Source organism: Zootoca vivipara, chromosome 3 (genome assembly GCF_963506605.1).
Source record: "Zootoca vivipara chromosome 3, rZooViv1.1, whole genome shotgun sequence".
In the NCBI taxonomy this organism is placed as follows: domain Eukaryota; kingdom Metazoa; phylum Chordata; class Lepidosauria; order Squamata; family Lacertidae; genus Zootoca; species Zootoca vivipara.
The window spans coordinates 103,658,887-103,680,822 of NC_083278.1; positions in this window are offsets into that span (position 1 = coordinate 103,658,887).

Sequence of the window (21,936 nt, forward strand, 5' to 3'; positions counted from 1 at the left end):
CGTTAATTACGCCAACCACGTACAGTTGTTGGACTGACCATCATATGGTAGACTACAAGTTCAGTAGACTTGCAATAGCAGCAGTGACAGGAGGGGAAAAAATTCCGATAGGGATGTGGCTCACCATTAGCAATGAAAGTACGGTAGCAGAGCTTATTTGTTTCCCTTTGTAAGCCTTTTGCTTGCTTGCTTGCTGTGTTGGCAGCCTGGCCACTATTTTACTCCCCCACAGTGCATTAGACTAACATCTTTCCAGGGCATTGAAGGCAGAAAATGGCAGGGTGCCACAAAAATTGGTAGAGGATATTTGGAGAAAATTCTGCAACACTCCATTTTCTAGGAAGGTGAGAAAAATGAAAAGGAAATCTTAGAGATTTTCTCTGAGATATTTCAGGTCACCTCTACCGGATACAGTGCAGATGTCTTGTGTGAAGGCCAGAAGACCTTCCCAGACACAAAAACCATCTTTCTTTCTTTTTAAAGGCTAGCTGTTTCTACAGCCTCTTTCAAGTATTTATTTATAGCCAGGATGAGAGATAGAAACCTGCCTTAAAAAAATGAGCGATGAGATTATACCAAACCCCACTGCATTTTGCATAAGATCTTAAATTCCACGCTGCCTGGTACGATTGCTGCCATGCAGCTTCCTGAACTCCCTGTTTAAGCATTATGTTCTCATTGTGATTTATTTTCCGCCTGGAGTGCTGAAGTGAACACAGTCCACTAAAATTAATTCCAAGGGAAAAGAAACTGGTTTAAATCTCCTGAGAGATCAGGCTTCTGTTTCCCTGAGGGAAAGCCTCCTCTCCACTTGAGAAATGTGCCTCTTGCTTGATACATTTTTCATTCGCTGCATATTAGCAAATTAAAAAAGACAGCAGATTTATATTTCCTGCAAGAGGTGATTGTATAACAGAAGTCAGCTAGTTTGTTTCCCTGTTTATGTCTACATGGTTAATTGGCTAATAAAGATACAATAATCTGAATGGCAATTCGTGGCCAGCGGAGTCTCCAAAATATGTAAACGTGTCTTTCTGCCCTGCCAAGCCCGCTTCGTTAATCGCCAACACATTACGGTAATAAAAAGCTCATCCACTAAGCACAAAGCTGTAATGCAAGGCATTACAACGGCCCTAAATTTCGGTGAGCCGTCAGCACCAATGCCAGGCTTTAATTATGATTTGCAAAAGGGAGTGGCTGAACAACCATACCTGTCACCTTTATTGCCCTTGGGCCTAAAGAGTATCCCGTTCTGAAAAATGTCAGCATAGTTCGGCTCCCTGACCATCCAACGGGCAAATGGGGAAGTGCCTGTATTCCTTTTTTATTGATTTTGTGGTCCCCCCCCCAAAGAATATCTGTGTGGCCACTGATATACTCAAGGCAATTTGCATATGCCTTCTGGAATACTTCAAACAGCATAATAAAATAACTGCATATGAAACAAATATAACAGCTATAGGGCTGGAGGTAACCTGCTCTTGGGAGGTGCTGTGATGGCTATGGATTTCGTGAGCATGTAGAAGATGACAGATCAAACTCTTGACATCTCTGATTAAAAGGTTTCAGGTGCCATAATTGGGAGATGGGTCCCCTGCAAATGATCTGCATTATCAAGCACTATCAAACCGCCCAGAGTGGCTGGGGAAACTCAGCCAGATGGGCGGGGTAGAAATAAATTATTATTATTATTATTATTATTATTATTATTATTATTATTATTATTATTATTAGCTTACTTGCACAAAGCTTTCACGGAGGTTAGACTATGTCTGATCTTTATTGAGTGTTCATTCTGATTTGTTTGTGGAGAGGTAATAAGACCCAGGTGGCGCTGTGGGTTAAACCACTGAGCCTAGGGCTTGCTGATCAGAAGGTCAGCGGTTCGAATCCCTGTGACGGGGTGAGCTCCCGTTGCTTGGTCCCAGCTCCTGCCAACCTAGCAGTTCGAAAGCACGTCAAAATGCAAGTAGATAAATAGGAACCACTACAGCGGGAAGGTAAACGGCGTTTCCGTGTGCTGCTCTGGTTTGCCAGAAGCGGCTTTGTCATGCTGGCCACATGACCTGGAAGCTATACGCCGGCTCCCTCGGCCAATAATGCGAGATGGGCGCGCCACCCCAGAGTCGGTCACGACTGGACCTAATGGTCAGGGGCCTCTTTACCTTTACCTTTAATAGGCCTTCCCGATAATTCATACAAATGCATTTCCTCAACACTTTCCTAACAGCAATTTATTTATTTACTAGATTTGTTTCAGCAGAGCACTTTAATTGCACAAACCTACATTTCTGCTATATGCTCTTGACTACCTCCCTCAAAATCCTGACTTTCTGGAAGCAGCAACAAATGGACTAAAGGTCTTATCATAGTACAAGGCAAGCTCTGGTCATACGCACTATTAAATGTATTGCATCGTTGCATCTTAGTTTTGAGATACGTTTCTATGAGGTGGTTGTTGTTGCTGTTTTTACTGGTTTGTTGATTTGTAATAATAATAATAACAATTATTTATTTATTTATATGTTGGCCACCTGACCGGGTTTCCCCTGGGTTGTAACCTGCTCTGGGTCTATGGCTTTAAGAGAAAGGCAGTCATAAAACTTAATAAAAGAGATTATTATTAATGTATTCCTACCGGGGAGGTAACTTTTATCAGCCCTAACTCTGTACCTAGCTATCATGATGAATGTTTGAGCTCTGAGCAATTGAAGGCATGCAAACACAACGCAGCTGAAATATTATGTTCATTTTAAAGCATTTATATCACTGGAACCCGCCACCCCATCCTTTTCGGTTAATGGGTATTATCACATTTACAAGTGAAGGGTTTCCTGGTTTAAATATCACTACTACTCTCTCCAATGACTGCAGAAGTCACTGCTCCACTGGCCTGGCCTGGATACTGCCTCATCGTGCCCTGTGACTCAGATGAAATCCCATAATTGTGTGATGAAAAAACACGTGATGATCCAGGTTCCGTGATCCAGGAGGAGTAAGATTGTGTGTGTGGTAAATTATCTGTTTTACATGCAGAAGGTCTCAGGTTCAATCCTCAGCTTCTCCAAGGAGGGAGAGTTGGGAGAGTCTCCTGCCTGAAACCAAGCTAGCTGGTCCAAGGGCCTAGCTCCATATAAAGCAGCCTTTTCTGTTCCTATGCCCCTGTTTTGATTTTCTCAGGCAAACAGTCTTTCCTGGGCCCAGGGGAACAACACAGAGAGAAACACCACATGTCTCCCTCTAGCAGCCAGCAAGATAAGGAGATTTTATGAGGACTCCGGAGGACAGACTACTTGCCTGAGAAAACCACCAGTAAACCAAGGAAGGAGAAATGTAGCCACCACCACCACCCCAATAACCAAGATGCTGTTCCCCAAAGCAGGAAAAATACCTATTCAAGTCCAAAGCAAGAACACACTAGATTTGTCACATTGTGTTTGGACTAGGGATAGAGGAGAAAATCGATCCGGTTCACATTTAATGCTGAATCTATCAGATTTGCACTTTCCAAAGCACAACCATCATTTGAATTTCTCACTTATCTGAATTTTGTGGCGCAGGTCTCCAATGCGTGTTATCATTATTTTTAAATGCATATATTGGGGACAGGTGCACCAAGTCGGGCCCAACATTGGGGGGGGGGGTGTTGCGTGTGCATGACATCACACACGTGATGTCCCTCCCCCAGTCTGGGCAGGCCTGTCGGGACACGCGGGCGTCCCTTTGAGGATTGCCAGAGTGCTTTGCCGGAAGGCTTTCTGGCGATTGCAGCAGGGTGTGTGGAGGGTGAGAATCGCCCTCTGTGCCTCCCGCTCTCACCTGGCAGGCCAGTGTTCACCTGGGGGCAGGGAGGTTGCCAGCCCCCTCAATATTGGGGAGGCTCAGCATCCTACCTAGAAATATTGAGGAGGCTGAATCCCCTTCTACCCCCTATTGTTAGTGCCCCTGTTTTAGGCAAGGTGAAAATGTTTCTCTATAACCATGCCTTTGGCTGATTAAACAATCTATGGCCTTTTAAATGTGTTTGTGGGGTGGGGCTATTAGAATTGTAGATTTGGAAGGGACAACTGGGGTCATCCAGTTCAACCCCCTGCAATGCAGGAATATTTTGCCTAGCGTGGGGCTCAAGCCCCCGACTCCGAGATTAAGAGTCTCAGTGCCAGCAAGAAGCCCTATCAGAAGGACACATTCCAGCCTGGCAACAACAACAACGATAATTTATTATTTGTACCCTGCCCATCCGGCTGGGTCTCCCCAGCCACTCTGGCCGGCTTCCAGCAAAGATTAAAATACAGTAAAATGTCACAAATTAAAAACTTCCCTAAACATTCAAGTAGAGCGCCAACCAAGGCTGGTAACAGGTTTGGACTAGGTAGAGTTGGGGTAGCTCGGCAGGAGCATGGCCTGGACCACATTCATCCTCCAACCCCGATGTTCACCATCCCTGCCTTCCTAACCATACTTCCAACATATGGGAGGGTAAGGGCAAACAGTGTTGTTTCAATAGATGATATTATGGACGGAGGATTTTCATTGTGGTAGAATTATTATTTTTAAAGATGTGCCGTAAGTGTGATTACCTGCAGATGTTGTTCGACTCCAACTCCCATCACCCCCAACCGCCATACCAATGATAGGGGATCATGGGAGTTGTAGTCCAGCAACTTCTGGAGGGCAGTAGATTCTCCACCCGCAGTGTAAAACATAAAAATGTATCCTGTAGCACCTTGGAGACCAATTTAGTTTGTCATAGGTACTGTGTTTCTCCCAAAAATAAGCCATACCCCGAAAATAAGCCATACCCCGAAAATAAGCCACACCCCGAAAATAAGCCATAGCGATAGGCATACTTAATTTTAAAAAATAAGACATCCCTTGAAAATAAGCCGCCGTGTTTTTTTTTGAGGAAAAATAAATATAAGATGGTGTCTTATTTTTGGAGAAACACGGTATGAACTTTTGTGTGCATGCACACTACTGGAAGCATTTTTGTTTGTTTGTTTCGACTACGTCAGACCAACACGACTACCTGTAACTATAAAAATGTATGTTATGTTGTCTCACCAAAATGCTGAAAGATACTGTCCCGTGTATTCACACATATACGGTATAACAGGATCAGGGGTAGGGGTAGGGCCTGTGAGGGAATGCCGGTGAAATTCCCAAGAAAAAAGAAAATTAGCAGATCTGTTTGAGTCACACAGGGTCCTGCCAGGTACCACAGTGAGATCATTACAGGTTTTTTTTTGTTTTTGTTTTTTAAAAGCAAGTAACAAGGCTGCAAATATTTGAAAAGTGGACAAGGAGGAGGAGGGGGGAAGGGGAAGAACACAGCAGCTATGAATTGTTTTATAGATTTTGTCTCAGAAGCATTTTTAGCATTTGAGGTTCTGGCATTTTGAAATTAACCACAGTGACAATTTCACATCGTAATTCATGCAGGCTGAAGCATTTATGCTTCTCCTTCCACAGAACTTTCCGGACCCGACAGATATAGCTAAACCAATGCGATGTAAAAGGCATCTCAGCATTTTCCACTGGCTGTGGAATTGCCTGGATCTAATCCGTTAATTACTTTTTACATATGGGAGGGGAGTAGATATAAACCCTCTGCTCATAAATTTCATTCTCGTAGCCTTTGAACAGCAGCAACTTGTTTTATTATTTCTTTGTTACTGTTTTGAATTCACAGCTACCATTGGTGCCTTGTGTTGGAGGCATTTTGTATGGAGACATGTTGTTGTAGCAATCTCCAAAAATGAGAGACAGGCAGACTCCATTCCTTAAACTAATCTGGAATAGACTTTTTAATTTGACATGGCTATTATGGATCAAATAGCTTTGGTCATATCAAGACCATACATTGAATACACATGGCTTACCTTGAAGAATCCTGGGAACTGTGGTTTACCCTTCACAGAACTACAATTCCCAGCAATCTTCAGTTCTCAGAATTCTTTTGGGGGACTAATGAGCCACAGTGTACAAGATGATGCTCTTTTTCATGGATCCAATTTTGGTTCATGTGCATTTGAAAAGAGTGGTTAATCCTATTATCTTATCTCCCATTGGGCATAGCTCTGTGGCAAGCATATACAGTTCTACCTTGGTTTTTGAACAGCTTAGTTCTCGAACGTTTTGGCTTCCAAACGTCGCAAACACGGAAGTGACTGTTCTGGTTTGCAAACTATTTTTGGAAGCCGAACATCTGACGGGGCTCCAGCGGCTTCAGTTTCAGAAGCCGCGCTTTGGTTTCTGAAAGTTTGGGAAGTCGAACGGACTTCTGGAATGGATTCCGTTTGACTTTCAAGGTACAACTGTATTGGTTTTTTCCACCTCAACTATAATAGTTTCTATAGAAAAAAACTGGGAATTGTTGCTTTTAGAGATGGTGTAGAGAATTCTTCAGATCCGCCAAAAACTCCAGTTCTCTGGCAGTGGACATAAATCTTAAGCCCATTAAAGTCTTCGGTGTAAAAATTTACTTGGTGTTAGTGTGTCCTTTTTTGTTTAAAAGCATTAAAAGTCCCTGCTGGATCAGGCCAAAGGCCCATTTCATCTAGTATCCTGTTCTCACAATGGCCAACCAGATGAGCACAACAGCCTTTTCCCCACTCCAGCAGCAAGTACTTATTCAGAGGCACAACAGTAGTAGCAGCAGCAGCAGCAGCAACAACAACAACAACAACAACAACAACAACAACAACTTATTTATACCCTGCCCATCTGGCTGGGTTGCCCCAGCCACTCTGGGCAGCTTCCAACACACATAAAAATAATAATATGACACCAAACATTAATATTAACAATCAGATCCTACGTGAAAAGCCACAATAACTTTAAAATAAACAACTTATATCAAATATTATTCTTACTTTTATTATTTATTGAATTTATATTTTGCCCTACTATATCCGCAGGTCTCAGGGCAGTTTACTGATAAATAAAGCGATGTTCAAAAATCCATTGGAATCCAATAGTAAACAGTAAACTTAAAGATCCTTAAATAATAATTAAAGTTTGCACTTACCAATTACAATAAAGAATTGCTAATCTATAATCAGTAAAAAATAACAGCAAATCCCAATGCATGAAATACCACAAAACATACAAAGCCATGTAAAAGGATCAAATTGAGAAACAAGGACACACAACTTATGGAATTATTTTTTAACAAAAACTATCCCTGAGCTCTTCTCTTCCCCGCTGCTTCTGCTGTTCTCAAAGTCATGGTCCGGGAAAGGCTCAGATGGCCTCAGCCATTGGAAGCATAACATAACCATCATGGCTACCAGCCTTCTGCAAGAGAAGATATTCAAATATACCTTCCAGCTTTAAAATTTCATTGCGCAGCTGGCCCCATTGGCAGCAGCCTGCACACCCCACCTGAGCTAGCCTCCTTTGAGCACTGCTAGGCTAGCCTGCTGTCCTCAGGTGGACAGTGTTCTATCGTCAGTGTAATGCCCAGTTGGATTCTGCACATAGAATCGTAGAATTGTATGGTTGGAAGGGACCTCAGGGGTCATCCAGTCCAAACCCCTGCAATGTAGGAATCTGCCCACAGCCATCCCTGGGTGGGCTTGAACCACCAACCTTCTCTGGTTAGCAGCCAGGTCCACTGACCTTTTTTGCGCCCCAACAACCAGCAGTTGGGAGGAGGGCATCCTCTCGTCCTTTGTGTCAGGCAGAAAAATGCCACAAGCCCCCACAGTTTGTTTGTTTTTAATTCTGTGGTCTCTCTCTCCTCCCCACCCCTGGACCAAAAGTTCAATGGATTTGGAGGGAGGAAAGCAAGGTGTATTTGATTTAAATCGCGATTTAAATCCCTGGTCAGTAAGACTTGATTTCAATCTTTTTTTTACAGAAAGACTCATTCTTGCTGCTTTAATCTTAATACTTACAACCAGATGAAGGTTTCATTTTTGGAATAATAAATTTTCAGAGTAGTTTTTACAGTTATATAAAAAATTACTGTTTTGGTTATAATATTAGAAATAGAAACAAATTGCGATTTAAATCCCTGGTCAGTAAGACTTGATTTCAATCTTTTTTTTTTTTACAGAAAGACTCATTCTTGCTGCTTTAATCTTAATATTTACAACCAGATGAAGGTTTCATTTTTGGAATAATAAATTCTCAGAGTAGTTTTTACAGTTATATCAAAAATTACTGTTTTGGTTATACTATTAGAAATACATAGACAGATAATTACATAATTATTATGAGGTTTAATAAGTTAACTGTTTATATTTGGACAACTTTTCTGCTGTACTTTATTGGAAGGAGAAAACAATCATTTCCTTAATAACAATTTAAACAATTTATTTAACCAAAACAGTAACATTTTAACATATATAGCCATGTTTGTTAACTGATGTGGTTAAACAATTAAAAAACAACAACTTAGACTGAGTTTTAGCACACATGAAAAACTTAAAACAAACCCTTATTTCCTGATGAATAGCCTTTGGACTACAATGTAACTTAGATAGAAAACTATCTTTAGAAAGATTTTTCCTCGAAAAGCATTTTATTTTAAAAACCCAATTTAATTTTAAAAAAAAAATCTGATTTGAATAAAAAAAATCTGATTTAAATAAACAAAATCTGATTTTTTTTAATTTTTAAATCATTGGTATTTATCGACCCTGGAGGAAAGTGATTTCCTAAAAAGCAAGCCACTAGAAAGGAGCACAAAGGAAGGATTCCCTTTTATTCTCTTTACCCAAGCTTCACCATTTCCAACTAATTTATGGAAAGCTAATCTGTGCCGTTTTTGTTTTGTTTTTACGGTGCAGGGAATGATATATAGATTTAAAGCTCTGGCATTTCTCCAGCCGTAAGGGCTGTGCGCCAACACAGGCCGCAGTGCCAAAAAGCTTTCTCCCCACCTTCCCCTTAGCTTCGTAGTCCTCAGCCTTGACATTTCGGGATAGAGTGAGTCTAAGATGAGCTTTGTTTGAATTGGTAATTCCTGGCTCGGTCGGCAGCTTTCAAAGCCTGAGCTACGGTCCCTTGAGTTCAGTGAGATTTACATGCCAGCGCACTCTGATTTTCTTCTGAGGAACCTCCGAGTGTCAACGACGGCCCATCTATGGCTGCAGAGCTGTGGCAAAATCCCCCTTCCCCGACACACCTTATTCCAAAGAGGAGGAAACAAAATCATTAAAAAGTCGCTTCCATTAATCATTCTTATTAAACGTAGAGGATAACGCTTAAAAAAAGAACTTTTAACTCCATGTAAGCAGCCAAACAGGAGTCCTGCCAGAAGTGTCATGCTTCAGGACTTAACATGATGTCATCCACAGAGCTAACAAAGGAAAATGAGAAATTAATGGCACAAGCTATACATTGTATCATGCGAAGTGTAGCTGGGGGTTTTCCTCAAGCTTCTTGTGGTGTGTGGCATTGTATTATTGGCAGGGAGAAGGTCTTGCAAAGAAGCACATTTTAGCTTGCGAGCGTTTTCTTCTGCTCTCCCACAAGGGTACGGCTTTTCGGATTGTTACAATCCTGTCAGCGCCGACTTCCGACTGGGAAAAAATAACAGGACTTGGAGAAAATAGCAGGCAGAATAAGTTCAAATGCACTGTTGACATAAGCCTAAATTATTATTATTGTTATTCTTGTTGTTGTTCGCCGGTGTAATGTACTGGTTATAGTATTGGGCTGAGGCTGGAGAGACCTGTGTTCAAATGCTGCTCCACCATGAAACTTACCAAATGACTTTGGGCTCTCCACTTCCCTCATTGCTACTGTGGGGCTGCAATTGGGGGAGGGATGAGCCATGTGCATTACCTTTGAGTAAAGATGATCAATGTAGCAGTAGTCATAGAAGCAGAGATCTATGTAAGTCGATTTTTTTTTAATGTAGCGCCTTTTCTGTTTCCATAGTCTCTGCTCTCACACACACCTGCTGAGCCTACTCATTCACAACATTGATGTACACAATTACTCAGACATGTAATTCATATACTGGTGTCGTAACATTGCAAAACCAACGATCAAATGCACAAGTCTAACCACGGGCCAAACAGCTATGTAGTATTGCCTTTTCCTTTCTCTGTTGCATAGGCCTAGTGTGCTGGCATGTTTTATTTTAAACTCCTGAGCACATTGGAATGTTCATAAACATTGCACAGCACCTGGATCCTATTGTTCTAGGATTCAGCTCAGTACATAACAGCTAAGGAGGTCCAGTTTCAATATAACAATGCTACAATTTTGTGGTTTTTCTTTGGAATTTTTTTTTAATGGCAACACACACACACACACACTGCCAGGCTTTCCCCGAGGTTAATTTCATTCGTTGGGCATCCCAAAGTGCTTTCAGTTAATTTTTGTCACTTTTAAGTAAATTGATGGTGTGTGTTTTTTATAAAAACACCAACCCTGCAAATGTTTAATTGATGCTTTCCTGTTGCTGCCTCTGGATGCTCTATTAATAGCGCTGCCCATCAGCAGACTATTCCCTTCACTTCTGTTAACTGCTGGCTGTGTTGTTTCTCCCACTGCGGTGCTTTGAGACTTTGAGGAATATGGTTAAAATAAGAATAGACTCTCATTCACACACACACACACACACACACACACACACACACACACATTTATACACTACTATTTCATTTTAAAAAATCAAAGCAGTTTACAAAAAAAATACATAAAACCATACAGTAAAACCACATTATTATTATTATTTTAAAAAGCTAAAAACAGACATTAGTTAACCAATGTGGAAATAAGTGTTTCAAAGTGCTTGCATAAGCCTGCCGGAATAGAAGAGTTTTGAGCAGGCGTTTAAAAAGTTGAAACAGAAGGCGCCTGCAGAATTCCACAGGACTGAGCTGATGAGACTCGCTTTTTGCTATCAAGTGAGTTTCGCCAACTCAGGGAAATACAGTGGTACCTCGGGTTACAGGCGCTTCAGGTTACAGACTCTGCTAACCCAGAAATAGTACCTCAGGCTAAGAACTTTGCTTCAGGATGAGAACAGAAATTGTGCGGTGGTGGCACAGCGACAGCAGGAGGCCCCATCAGCTAAAGTGGTTTCTCAGGTTAAGAACAGTTTCAGGTTAAGAACAGACCACCAGAACGAATTAAGTTCTTATCCTGAGGTACCACTGTACCACGTTTTGGGGGATTTAGGAATAGAATGAACTGTCCTTCAGTGGAAATGTAATAAACGGCAGTTTGCATTTTTTGTGATCTTACTCACTAGTATGGAGTACCATCACATCCTTTCTGTGCTGGCAGCCAGGGCATTTTTTATTATACAGTGGTACCTCGACTTACAAACGACTCGACAACCGAATTTTTTGACTTACGAATGAGGGTAATGGCCACGCGCTTACCCCCGGAAAAAAACAGTGGCGGTTTTAGATAGGGATTTAGATTACAAATTTTTAAATTGGGTTGCTTTGACTTACTAATTTTTCCGTTTTCAATGCATTCCTATGGGAAATCGCGTTTCCAATGGCGTTTTTCGACTTACGAATTTTTCGACTTACGAAGGTGCCTTCGAAGCGGATTAAATTCGTAAGTCGAGGCACCACTGTAATATGAATATATGAATGCCAGCAGCTCATTTTTTTTACCAAGAGAAAGAAAGAAAGAAAGAAAGAAAGAAAGAAAGAAAGAAAGAAAGAAAGAAAGAAAGAAAGAAAGAAAGCCTTGATTAAAGGTATTAATTTTCTGTTTTGGCCACATCCATTTTTTCACCTAGGCCATCCCACTTTATCATGCAACCCTCGGTAGGTCAGCAATGGGTCAATTCAGCTGTTGGCCCAGAAGAGGTTAGCCACCCCTGTTCTGAGGTCCCTATGCTTGGACCTTAACTATGCTTCTTGCACGACCTTTCAATTCCACTGTTTACATTTCTCCATTCTTTAGCCATGTATGTGCCAAATATCCACCAGCTGGGGACGTATTTCATGCAGCTTGAAGGATCTCAAAGCAGCATCTTCCTCTGTACCAGCCAACTCAAGTTTTATGAACTGCAGGGAAAGCTGTGCCTGTGGTTACTTCATGAGATATGGCCTGGAGGTTAGGGGTGGGGTGGGTGTTTTCACACAAGACACAGCCTTCTCGGTGGCGGCACCCTGGCTAAGGAACTTCCTCTCTGTAGAGAACCGATTATCTCCCACACTGTGTTCAATCAGGCAGCAAGTCCTATTTCTTCCAGCAGGTCTTTGGCGCATAACGTGACACTGTTTGTATTATGTTGTATTTTGCTTCTGCTTTTTCTTTTATTGTTGCAATTTCATTGTCAGTCCCCACTCCCACCCTCAAGCAGTCATGAGAGTAAAAGTGAGGTACAGTATATGAAATAATATAACAACAAACAAACAAACTATTGATGAAGGGCTTTAGCCCATGGTAACGTAAGCGCCAATAAGTCTGTTAGTCATTAAAGGGACATGTGGTTGCCTCTGGAATCTGAGGTGTGCTTTGTCATTTAGTGCCAATATTGTGGCTTCCTTTCATATAAAGCATCCTTCTCTCATCTGGTTTGGGGTGAGCGGGGCAGGAGAGTGCGAGTGATTCTCTTCCAGCTGCATTTTCCTGCCCATCTCAGTGGCAGAGCCAAACCATTGAATATTTGCCATTCTGTTCTCAGTCACGGGAGCCAACTGTTTATTGCTTTCTTTGATTTGTGTCTGAGGGTGGGGAATATCCTGGTGCAAGTCCTTTTTTTTCTTTTTTGGATCTATTTCCTTTTAATCGGTTTGGGTTTTTTAACGGAACGCCTTGCACTTTTCAGCGGCACACTTTCCAAAGGCATGATGCTTGTTTCGCCTGCCCCAGTCCTACAGGCAATCTCCCTCTAATGGCCTCTGATATTGCAAAGGTGTGTTTTTATAGCAAAATGTGGTGAAGAGAGAAGAGTATTTTTAGGCTGGGAGATCAAGGGGAGAAAGCTGCATCATCTGGCAGGTTTTTAACCGCAGAACCTTTTTTTATGGTGGGTTCAGAGTTTGGAGTGGCTGGAGGCCAGAGGCTGACAAGAGGTTGGCTCCCTGCTTATGCTACCTCTGGGTTCAGAGGCAACACGCATCTCACAGAATCATAGAATTGTAGAGTTGGAAGGGAACCCCAAGGGTCATCTAGTCCAACCCCCTGCAGTGCATGAATCCCAACTCAAGCATCCATGGACACCCAACCGCTGTATACATATTTAATGTTTAATTTTAATGTTTAATAGATCACTGTGTTTTATTTTTCTGTTGTAAGCCGCCCAGAGTGGCTGGGGAAACCCAGCCAGATGGGCGGGGTATAAATAATAAAAATTATTATTATTATTATTATTATTATTATTATTATTATTATTAGAGACTGTAGGTCCTGTGAGCAGGGACCACTTAACTTCTCTGTTCTGTATATCATTGGCAGGAGTGAATATGATCTTGTTAATCCTTTTTAATATCCAGGGCAGGCCCTGTCATTAACCAGGTCGAGATTTGGGATGCACATTGATGACAAAATTTAATTGTTTGGGCCAGTGCTATTAATAATATATTTAATTCTTAAAGGAGCATGGTTTGCTTGTTCACTGTATTTATATAGGCCACCCAATAACATATTTCGGGGGGGGGGGGAGCTTACTAGAAATACAAGAAGAATAAAACGCAGCATTACAGCAAAACAACGAAACAAGTAAGTAGCACCCATAAAATTTTATATCCTGTGAAGAAAGCAATTGAAACCAGTCGCACATCAGACATGAAAAGCCCCGTTCTTTTCCCCCTTTAGGTCACCAAGTCTTTTATTTTGTGCACCTGTTCCACAGCAGGAAAACCACATTACACACATGGCGTTCCAGTTGGGTGTTTCTTGTGGGACGGCTGCTCTTTATGCAAGCAAAGGTGTTTTCTTTTTCTGCACCGTCCACATGAGGTTGTTGGCTTCAAAATGCCAGGCTCTATTTCTTCCCTCTCCCACATTTAATCCAGATTTATCTTTTCTGCGAATAAGCCAATAAACTTGGGGAAGAAGAGCAATATGTGAACAACCTGTTTCATGGGCTCATCCAGACTTCCTTTTGCACCCTGTTTCCAAACACATGTCCATGTCTGAGCGGGTTTCTCTCTCTCTTTTTTGGTTGTCCTGCTGCTTTCCCTGGGGGGGGGGGGACGGACCGTTGTTTACTGCTGAATATGTACAAACAGCAATCGAGTTCTCCATGGATTCAGCACTAGATAGCGGGTTTTCCTGGGGGGAAGCGGCAGGCAATTTTGCAAGTAGGGTTCAGTCACATACTGCCAAATTCAGGTTGCACAGTTAGTGAATTAGGTACTCAGGTGCAATAAACTCACTCTTCCCACCCTTGCAAAATTCAATTTTTTTGTGGTAAGGAAAGTGATAGGAAAATGTGCTGGAAAGCGTGAGATAACTATTGCTTGATGCAGTGACGTGTAACCCTCCCAACACACCAGAACAAGTGTTCGAGACATAGCATTGTATAACTTCCTCACAAACTCTGTGCAAGCAAATCAGATTTATTGAGTGCTCAATCAACAGGTCGTCTGAAAGCAGCCTTGTTCTGTGAAGCTCAGAGGAGACCACAAAAGAAGAGGAGGGGATGGGGGGGTGAGTTGTCCTGGTTTCACTTTTTGAAATATGGCAACCCTGCATAAGCAAAACTGTGGCTTAGCACAGAGAAGATTCTGTCCACTTTACAGTTCCTCTAGTTCTGCCCCTGCTGCTGGGTTGCTCTGAGCTAAGCCATGGTTTGAATCAGGGTTATGTCCAAACCCAAGCCCATGGTTTATCTCCACCAGGAAACCCTGGTGTAACAAGCCCTGGCTACAAATAGTGGTTTGTTTAGACGCAGGCATGTCCAACAGATAGATCGTGATCTACTGGTAGATCACTGGGTGTCTGTGGCAGATCACTGGCTCCCCCCAAAAAAGCTCAACAATTTTGGGTTGCTAAAAAATCTCAACATTTTTGCCCTGAACCCCCCCAAAACCTCCCTAAAAAGCTCAAGAACTTCGCCCTGAACCCAAAAAACAGGGCTTTCCTTCCCCCAAAAAGCTCAACAACTTTCACCTGAACCCCCCCCAAAGGAGTAGATCACTGCCAGTTTTTAACTCTGCGAGTAGATCACAGTCTCTTGGGAGTTGGCCACCCCGGTTTAGAGCATTATACACAAACCAGGTCAGTAGCTGAAAGTAATATGAGTAAGTTATTATTGTTTTTACCTACACACACACACACACACACACACACATATATATATATATATATACACACACACATACATACATACATACATACATACACACACACACATATATATACACCTTACTGCTTTCTCCACTCAAATGGGTCTTTTTGGCTTTCGAAACACTACATAACGTGCAACATCCGTTTACCAGAATTGATAGTGGGATGATGGTGTATCTCAGTGATGCCTTTTGCCACACCTCCTTCAACACTCTGCAAAACCATTGCTTACTTTCGAGGCATACCTGTACCATCTGAACATTGATAATAGCAAATGTCCCCTAGTCTACCTGCACGTTAGCTTAGAAGTTCAGACTTCAGTGATCAATGCATAGAGGCAACCTGAATACGTAACCCATTTTCTTGGGTGGGGTGGATCTGAAACAAGTTCATTTTCATTCTACATGGATAGCCATTTTTAAACCCACCCACCCCACCCCCCATTTAGCATTTAATCCTTAAAAGGACAAATCGGAGAAACTTAAAACTCATCAGGGAACCATAGTTTTGGACACTTTAATCTAAAAAGTGTCCCATTTGGACGCTGTAATCTGCAGAGTGTCCTATTTGGCATAGTCCGGATACTTTCTGCTGAGTGAGATGAAATTGCTAAGACTCTCCGAGAGCTGGAACTCAGAAGAGAATACTAAGATCTGTGTAAGCTGAATAAACTTTGTGATCTCTTCCTCCTTGCCACCACCCCCCCGCGCCCCAAACGCATCAACCACAAGCTACACTGTTGATATGAACCATGTGTTTCAATTATTGAAAACAATACAGATCACGTCTGTATCAACAAGAAGAACGTTGCTTTATACTACTTCAATTACTGCAAAGCAGAACCAGTTCCAAAGTTGGCAGAGCACCTTTTAATGCAGAAATAAACTAGGTGTCACCTGGCAGGTGGCCAAAGCAATGGCTGGTTAACATCATCAGTGTGTGTTTGCTTTATCCTAATCTGACCCGTTTTACAACATTCGGAGAGCTTAGCGGTGTCTTGTGCCTGGAGCGGCCTGTGTGCTATTCTGGCCTCTGTGTTATCTGAATGGAGTTGCTGTGTACTGACATAGGCTCCCAGCCAGGATATAGCGTGTGGGGAACTGGAAGACTCGAGGAAAAAATGCTGTCTGCTTTGTACAGTGGAAGCAAAGTGTGCAGCTAAGGCCAGTGAACTCGGTCCAGCTGGCAGGATGGGAATGCCGGTCACACAGATCTGTGAAGAGTTCCGCATGTGTTGGAGAGCCCGCGTGATGGTTTTAGCATGAGCCCAACTTGCGGCAGCTCGACCCGCAGTTATTGAGTGGGATCTTCGGGGGCTGTAGTGGGGGGTGGTGGAAGGGAGCAAAGAGGAGAGGGGAGGTGGGACGTGATTTGAGGCGTGTGAAAGTATTCCTGAGATAGAGTAGATAAGAGAGAACTTTTTCTTCCTCTCTTACAATACTAGAACCAGAGATCCCTTTGCTCACGTCGCAAGGTACTATTAGTGGACATAGTGAAGGAAGGATGAGAGTGTTAAAGATGGTTACTGTTTCCTGGCTTGAACTCTTAGAGATTAATGCAACGCATTATATGTGGGGCTGCCTTTGAAGATGGTTTGGAAACTTCAGCCGGTGCTGAATTCGGCAGCCAGGTCGCTCACCAGGACAAGACGGTTCGAGCGCATTACGCCGATCCTGGCCCGGCTGCTGATTAGTTTCTGGGCCCAATTCAAAGTGATGGTTTTGACATATAGAGCGCAATACCTCAAGGACCTCCTCTCTCCCTATGAACCTACTTGGACCCAGCAATCATCATCTGAGGCCCTTCTTTGTGTGCCTCCCCCCAGCGAGAGGTTCGGAGGGTGGTAACATGAGAATGGGCATTTTCTGTGGTGCCTCCCCATTTGTGGAATGCTCTCCCCAAGGAGGCTCACCTGGCACCTTCATTACATATCTTTAGGCACCAGTCAAAAATGTTTTTTCTTCAACCAGGTGTTCAGCTGATTAAATGTGTCTATGGAAGGGAGGGGGGAGATTTTTTGTTTGTGTGTCTGCTTTTATTTTATTATTTTGTGTTTTGTGTTTTCACTTTGTAGTTTTGTGTTGTGAGCTGCCCTGAAGTCTTCGGATGAAGGGCGGTATACAAATTTAATAAATTATAACGATAATGATAAGAATCTTAATCTCATGGTCATTGGTCCGGGCTCTGCATTGGGCAAAAGATTCCTGCATTGCAGGGGGTTGGACTGGACGAACTTTGGGGTCCCTTCCAACTCTGCAATTCTATGATTCTATATTTTCAACAGAATTAAAGAGAAAAGAATACTGTTAGAACCCGGAGCCATTTAATGAAGCTGAAGAGCTGGGGATTCAGTACTGATAAAAAGAAGTGCTTCTTCACAGAGGCTACAAGATGTACATCATCTTGAAGGAAATTTGTCCAAATTCATAGACTATTAAGGCCCCTGATGGCTAGGTTGCCAATTTTGATGTCTGTGCAGGATCAGAGGCAATATACTGGCTGCACAAGTAACGGGAGAGAGCTATTGCGCCCATGTTCCCATTGTCATCTAGATGAATGCTGATAGCAGAAACCTGGATTTTTGGGGTCTTTGGTCTGATCCATCTTACAAGTGACTGTGGACTGACTTTTGAAATAAGGACCAGCGGTAGAGGCTGTGTGGGGAATGGAGGGGCACATGGCTAACCACAGAGCCATAGAGCTGTCACGTTGGAAGGGACCACAAGGATCACCTAGTCCAACCCCCTGCAATACAGCCATCATTCACCCAACGTGGGGCTCAAACCCACAAACTTGAGATTAAGAGTTTCATTCTCTACCAACTGAGCTAATGCCGCCATATTTTTTTCATCGCCTCGCTCCTGTGTCTTCAGCAGCTGCCTGTTATGTAGAAACAGGTGAAGCTTTCTTTTCCCCCATGCCAGGAATAACTTCAGCCGAAGTCACAGGCAGCTGTTAAAGGTGCAGAGAAGAAAGTGGCCACACGAATGTTTCAAAACGTGGCTTGTAGGGTTCGGATTTATGCACATCCTGCTATCGTTTGAGAAGGAAGGCTGTTTGCTCCATATAATTACATCTCTTTAATTTCGCTTGCTTTGCTTATTGTATGTTAAATATATATATCCTCCCATGGCTATGGTTAGGCCCTTTCCTTGTTAACTCTGTGGGAGACTGATGGCACGCAATGGTATATATGCAAGGCATTATGGATTAGGGCCCTGTGTAATTATGCCTCTAGCAATATGGCAGATGCTGGCATTTGGGGGGTTAATCAGGAGATCTGCCACAGTGGGGAACGTGCTCAGAATGCAAACCGTCACGGGACATTTAAAGCCTGCCCTTCGTCTTGACCTAAATCCATTTGTGTAAATATTCAACTTGTAAACCGAAGGCAATAATGCTGTAAATGTCAGAGTCGAGGCAGTAAATTGCGAAGGAAGAGATTGCGCGAATCCTATTTCTCTCCCTGTCTCTCCCCACCACCACCCCACCCGCCCGGCCATCCCTTAAAATCTGCTCAGGTAGATGGAAAGCTCATGGAACCAATGGCTACCTACAATCCGAAAGATTTAGGTTGCGTTCCCAGTATGAACCCTTAGTGGAAGAAAGGGCATTGGGGGAGCCATTGGGACTTAGTTGCAAGCAAACATGCTTCAGATGGGGTTGCCAGGCCTTCCAGTCATAGCTCGGTAGTAGAACATCTGCTTTGCATGCAGAAGGTCCGTGGCCTCTCCATGGACAGTATTGAGCTTGATGGGCCAGTGGGCTGACTTAGTATAAGGCAGCTTCCTATGTTTTCCTGTCTGAACCATTATGAAATAAAATGGGGGGAGGGGTTGTACGGACCACTGGCCTGGGGCCAAATTACAGCTCCCTGCTCTGTTTTGTCTAGCCCACAGAAATGTCTAGGGAGATGCTGTCAGTCTACGAGGAGGAAGGTTATATCCTCCTTCATTTTGTTTTGAAGAGGAAAATAATTGTAATTGATCGCCATGAGAAGGAGGAGGGTGATGCTTGAAATGGTGTGTGTGTGTGTGTGTGTGTGTGTGTGTGTGTGTGTGTGTATGATTGAATTGTAGAATTGGAAGGCACTCCGAGGGTCATCAAGTCCTACCCCATGCAGTGCAGGAATCTCAACTAAAGCATGCATTACAGATTCTTCCTTACCGATTCAGATATTTTAATGCTTGATATAGTTGAAGTATTAATCCTACCCTTGCATGATTTTCTAGGTTTTCTCGCTTTTTCATGAATACTGATGAATACTTCTTTTCATGAATACTTCTTCTTCTTCTTCTTCTTCTTCTTCTTCTTCTTCTTCTTCTTCTTCTTCTTCTTCTTCTTCTTCTTCTTCTTCTTCTTCTTCTTCCATCTCCAAGGGAAGGGCCAGCGAGGGGAGTAACCATTGCCCCAAGCCCCTTCCAGCAGCAGCACCCAACACTTCTGCTCCCATCAACGCAGAACGATGATGTCACTGCATGCACTTGGTGATGTCACGCCATACAATTTGCTGCAATTCACATCAAGAAGAAGAAGAAGAGAGGGCAAAGTGCATCATTAGGCTCTATGCTGATGTAAAAAGTAGCCCATGTTTTGCAAGGGCATCCCATTGAACTAGCTGTTTTGTGACACCAGGTCAGGTTGTTGCTGCTTTTACAAAAACTAATTCACACTGCGGGAGGGAAGCAGAACCTTCCCCAACCTAGTGCTCTCCAAATGATGTTGGACTACATCTCCCATCAGCCCCAACCAGCAAAACCAACAGTCGGGGTGTCTGAGAGTTGTAGGCCAAAACATTTGGAGGGCACTTGGTTGAGGAAGGCTGCTGTAAGAAATCACATTAATTCAATCTAATTGGCGTGGGGGATGGGTACAGAATCTGGCCCATTTCCTTTTTATCCTGCCTGGGTCTATAAACAATGGCCTGGAGGTCCTCACCCAGAGACTGCCAGTCGGTGGATCCTTTATTCACCCTCTGTGCCGTCAAAACAGGGGGAAGTCTCCCTCCGCTGAAATCTATGGCAGAGCTCCAGTTAAGTCACCCATTAAGTCTAGACAAAAAGATTGAGATCTCCTCCGCAAATAAAGTATGGGTGGCTTCTAATAAAAGCAGTTATTTGCTCACAAAGGCAGCACCAAGCTCAACAATGAATGGGGTTGGGATGCGGCAAGCGGCAACAGCTGACGCTGCCGTGTAGCGGGCAGGGGGGGTAGAGAGACCACTGTAGTTATTAGAATGGTTAGCGAAACGGAACAGGAAACATGAGGAGGTTGTGACATCACCATCTCAACTTGACATGCACCATCTATCAGGGATGGCTTAAGGATAATGAAATAAATCATACCATGATGCAACGAGATGGGCGAGGTGACCCCACTACTGCTTCCTTTCAGCACTAATAACTCTGCCACCGGAAGGACGGCGTCTGCCAAACAGGCTGTAGAAATCTGGTGAGCTACAGTTCGCCAGTTCCGAGGGCACCGTTCCCACGGGCACGCAGTTACTTAGTGCCTTGAGAGACAATAAAAATGCTATCAGTACTTTTCGACCTACTTTTCCCAGTCTTTCCTTATTATAACGGCTTTTTAATCATTCCCCCCTCCTCCCCATTCACCCATCGCAGCACACATTTCTTGAAAGCGTTCTCTGCAAAGACATTAGGACAATTGCTGGGTGGATAGCATTGGAGAAAGTTTAACGTGGTTGGAGAGAAGCTTCCGTTCCTGCGATAGAACCACCTCTCTCTTTTTTGTCCCACTGTCAACTCTGATCATAGAATCGTAGAGTTGGAAGAGACCACAAGGGCCATCCAGTCCAACCCCCTGCCAAGCAGGAAACACCACCAAAGCATTCTTGACATATGCCTGTCAAGCCTCTGCTTAAAGACCTCCAAAGAAGGAGACTCCACCACACTCCTTGGTAGCAAATTCCACTGCCGAACAGCTCTTACTGTCAGGAAGTTCTTTCTAATGTTTAAAGTAGGTTTGGCAGGATTTTGAAACTGCAGAAAAACCTGCAGTGCCTCTTTACCAGAGGTAAACATGGAATTGGTGTTCACATCAGGGGCAGCGATCCCTCTCTAAACTTGCCTTCAACTCTCTGAAAAATAAGCAAAGCCTTTTGTCTTGTCTCCAGCTATGCAGAGCTATTACTTCTATAATTACATGTGGTCGGGACTTAACATAAAACCAATTTCTGTTTTTCCTTTAAAAACCAATGTAACCAAATTTACAAGGGGGGGGGGTGGAAGCACACACACACAGCACTGAAAAGAAAACAAATAATGTGCACTTTTTCTACCCTCTGCTTGCATCTGGAGGGGAAAAAAATCCAAATCTAATGAAACTTGTCATTCACTATTGTTTTCCACTGGGTCACTTATTAAAAAGGGACTTTATGATTTAATAAGACAGGTGAAGATCCGCAGCAGGGTGTAGTGGGAAATGAAAAATCTGCTCTGGTTATGTCAGACCTCCTTAAAGCATTTGTTGTATGGCAATTTCACTTTATTGTCTCTGATAGCACAATTTTAATACCTCCACGTCATGTGGCGCATTTGAATTCTGCCGTGCCAAGTTTTGTATAAGAACAGAGGACATGATATTAACCCACAGTTTCAGAGAGAACTATCAAAGGAAAACATGAGGGCATAGCAGCTCTGTAGCCGTCTTGGCATTTCCGAAAGAACCCCGGGATTCATAACTGCGGGA